General features: G+C 33.3%; 1 pseudogene; it reads left to right on the top strand.

The window, feature by feature from the left end:
• The first annotated feature begins 2,328 nt into the window (after nt 1–2,328).
• Nucleotides 2,329–3,613, top strand: LOC125870135 (uncharacterized; annotated as a pseudogene).
• The last annotated feature ends 641 nt before the right edge of the window (nt 3,614–4,254 follow it).

The raw sequence follows: 4,254 nt of genomic DNA, 5'->3' as shown, positions 1-4,254 counted from the left end.
AAAAATACTTTTTACAACCGTTGAATTTCACAAGGTTTTAGGGTTTTGATTTCCCTTTTTCCTTTGCTTTTGAATTTTCAATTTTTCATTTTCGTCTAGGATTACCAAGAGACCGAGTTTATTCAAGTCCTTAATCTCCTGAGGTATATACTCAAATTCAATTAGAGCTTCACATGTTAATTGATATACACATCCTCACTATATATGATAATGATTTATACTATGTTTTTTTCTTAAAGTAAGTAGATATACTCATTTGTGTCAGAAGCATTTTTATCATGTCTTTTTACTCTATGTTAATTTCATGTTCTCCTTGATTGTATCGATGATATGAGAGCCATATCCATCACCCTTCGTCTCCACCTTTCCAGGAAGGCGCTGACCACCCAACTCGAAAAGGGCTACCTCACAAAAGCTGCCTTCTTGTGGTAGAGTGAATACTACCTAGTGTGGAGCCGTCGAGGCTCTCCCACATTAATAGATAGCTTTTGTAGTGTGGAAGAATGGATAATTAGAGTCCCCAAAATTTGTATAAGAAAGTTATTGTCCATATATATGGTCTTGGGAAATGGATAACTTTTGAGTCGAGTTGGGTGCAAATGTTCATTAATTTCTTTGTATGATAAAATGTAACATGGAAGCAGAATGTATCAGTTGCTATTTATAAATAATTAATCTAGAGTTGGCAGATGGTTTAAACAGGACTCTCGGTGAAATTATAGTAGTGGCGGAAGGAGATTCACAATATAAATTTTGAGATAAATACTAGAATGTATACCTAAGATTTAAATATATGATCTAAAACATATTTTGAACCCCATTTGCCACTACACTAGTATCTTCCCTTATGTCAAAGGGGATTTAACAATTTACATATAACTAGGAAGATTATGCTTGCCTTAATTACATAGTATAATTTTTTAACGAAGAGAATCAAATTAACAACATTGCAAATACCTAGTTCCACCACTTAATAATATACTGCTAACTGCTAACTACCTATTCTAAATGGAACGGTCTTCTATAAATAGTACTTAATAAGTTTAATAAAATATATAGGCTAAGTTGATTGTTTTCTTCTAAAATTAAGGCGGAAATAAATTCAATAATAGTGCTAACTGCTAACTAACATTTCTAAAAATTTAGGGGTGAAGTAAATTCAAAACATAACATTAATGGGTTGAAACCAAAAATGTGTTGTATAATTTTTGACAGAGATTGTTTGTGCATTTCTGAAAAGCGATTTGTTTTTTATTCTGCTTTCTGAACTCGTGAGAACCTTAAATTTGTACCAACTAAAAGGATATGAGACCATATTAGGACTAGCCTGTTGCGGGATCTACTAAAAAGAACCCTTTAAGGCCATAATTTATCTGATACCACGAGTAATTGTTGGGTTTAAAAAGATGTGAATGAAATTGAAGAATTGTCACTTTTATAAAGAGTTTTGACTTTTCTGAAGAATTGTGACTTTTCTGAAGAGTTGTCACTTTTATAAAAAGTTATGACTTTTTTGTAAGGTTGTGACTTTTTTGAAGGGTTATGAGCTTTCTGATAAGGCACAATAAGCATACATTCACACTACCATCTATTGTCTATAAATAGAGGGGTTCCTCTTATATATTACTGACAAATTTTTGAGCTTCTTTCTTTTCTACTAAATCTAGTATTCTAAGTGTACTTTACTGTTGTTGAGAGGTTTACTGACACCGTGATTTTAAGTATTGATACAATGGTGAGTAAGATTATTCTCTCCATTAAACTCAAGTACTTGAGGGGACTAATTTCCTTAATAAATTCAGTGGACTCAATTTTCATTTTTGAGAAAATATTTTGTTTATTATTTTTAATTTGTTTCAAATTCTATTTTCTTTACTAGTTTTAAGTTTCTAGTTTTGAAAATATTCTTTAAATTTTGTTGTTTCTTACCAAGTTCTTCAAAATTATTGTTCTAAGTATCTTAGTAATAATTTTATACCAAAGGTGGCTTTGTACTTTAGGTATTTATGTCAAGCATGCTGCATTATACACAAACGTTCTGCTGATCAGCTTTGATGTTTCCTTGGGAGGAGAGTGTTTTTGTAGCTCATGCTGAAAGGCCTAACATTTATCTTCATTTGAAGCATAACTTCTTCGGGTTGAAAATTAGCTATCTTGTTTTCCCGGAGAATATGCCTAACTTTTGGATTTTCTCCTTTGGTCGTTATTTTCTCTAATATTTTATAGCCAAAAATGGTTTGCTTTCTATTGTGGAATTCTGACGTTTCTTTATTTTTCTATGGTTTCAGACCTCCATTGTTATTAACAGAGTTAGAGATTTCCAGCTAAATGTCTTCCAAGGAGGAGGTTGGGGAGAGTCGTGCACATGTTGTATCTAATTGGAGTGCTTCTAGAATCAATGAAATTGGGCTTCAACTTTATCCAGTTTTTGAGTATGACTCTGGCGAAAGCTTACCATATGCTCCTGTAGATTGGCCAAATGCTGGTGATAAGTGGGGTTGGCGGGGAGGGAAAAGAGTTACAAGTTTAGGCACCTTTAGAGATAGATATCTGTATCTTCTAAAGCATTTTAAGGCTCCAAAAGGTGGAAAGAAAAATCATTTTTCGAAGTAAGATTTCAGTTAAAAAGTATCTCCAGTCTGAGTATCCTGACATGGCTATAAACCAATTTTGTTGCCTCATTTAGTTGGATGATTTCTTCGAAGCAATCGCCAAGCGCAAAAGGTTAGCTTCGATAGGGCTCTTTGGTATATAGCATGTAGATATTTATTCGGTTGTTTGCATCAATTAAAAAAAACACTTACCACATCTTTTTATTGACCTGATGCCAAATTTGTTTTCTTTTTAATTAGATATTGATTTTGACTCAGATATTTAAGAAAGGACATCTTTAAGGAAAAAATTGCAATCTTTACTGTCTGATTCTTCTATAAGAGCCATTACTTGTATGGCTGGTAACATAATCTGTAGCAGTTTAACTGCAGAAAATCCTTTTCCGACCATGCTTTGTGACATCTGTTGTAGTGAGCATGGTTTTTGCCGAGACTGTTGTTGTATCCATTGCTGCAAAACTATCAGTTCGGACTATGATGGGTACAATTACATTCGATGCAAAGCAACAGTAGATGGCTACATATGTGGACATGTTTCCCATCTAGACTGTGCTCTACGAGCTTACATGGCTGGGACAGTTGGAAGAAGCATCAATTTGGATGCACAATATTTATGTCAATACTGTGATTCAAGGATGGATTTGGTTCCACTTACTCTGAAGCTTTTAAACACCTGCACATCTGTTGCTTCTCGTGCTGACATCGAAAAGATTTTGAATGTTGGCATTTGTATTTTGCGTGGCTCACAAAAAAGTAGTGGAAAAGAGTTGTTGCATCATATTGAATCAATCAAGGCAAAGGTATAACTAATTGATGATTGTACTTTTTTTCCCTTATGATGCTATCTTTTTTCCATTTGAGGTTTAAAGTTACCAGAACGACCAATTTGATAATCATTTCAGCATATGAAAGGAGTCTACATTCAAGATGTATTAAAAAAGGAAAGTTGTGTGGATAGCACTGGTAACTTCTCTGCCCTCTCATCATCTTGTTTGTGTTGATCTATTACTTTGACTTGAATATTTTTATCTGAGCAAGACATTTCAGTATGTGCAAATGTGGTTCTCTTTCTATAAGTATTGTTTATTTTAGGACACAAATATATACATTTGTTGATTTTTTTCAAGTCAACTACCCTACAGTTTAGATGATTAGATAAAAAAACATATTATATTAGGTCTAATGAGATAAAAGACACAATTGATACAAAGATTTTTATACTTGTTCGAATCACCGATGTGGTGCCTAATCCAGTCCCCTTGGTTTCATTAGAGCTTGAATGTTTCTGATTAGACAAATAGCCTATTGTGAAGTCCTTGACTTGAAAGATTACAATTCACTTGTTGGTAATATCCTCTACTCGTATAGTTTTCTAATCTCTCCTTTTCTTTTCTTTTCACAAGTTAACTATATTAAATACAATGTTTTTACAAGATGAAATAGTGACTAGGATAAGTGTGTGCTAACTTGTTTCCATCTTTAGAAAAGTCGTTCTTCCTTGATGCAAATCAATCTTCCTTGATTCTGATAGGGTGTGCTTTCCTTCTAGTAGGTTGCTGACTCATCTTGATTTTATTTTTAAGCGAGTCAATCTCCTCGATTCTGGTACAATCGTTTATCAATCTTACTTAATTCTGGTAGT

This window comes from Solanum stenotomum, chromosome 7, assembly GCF_019186545.1.
Source record: "Solanum stenotomum isolate F172 chromosome 7, ASM1918654v1, whole genome shotgun sequence".
In the NCBI taxonomy this organism is placed as follows: domain Eukaryota; kingdom Viridiplantae; phylum Streptophyta; class Magnoliopsida; order Solanales; family Solanaceae; genus Solanum; species Solanum stenotomum.
This window is presented reverse-complemented; position numbering and strand designations above follow the sequence as displayed.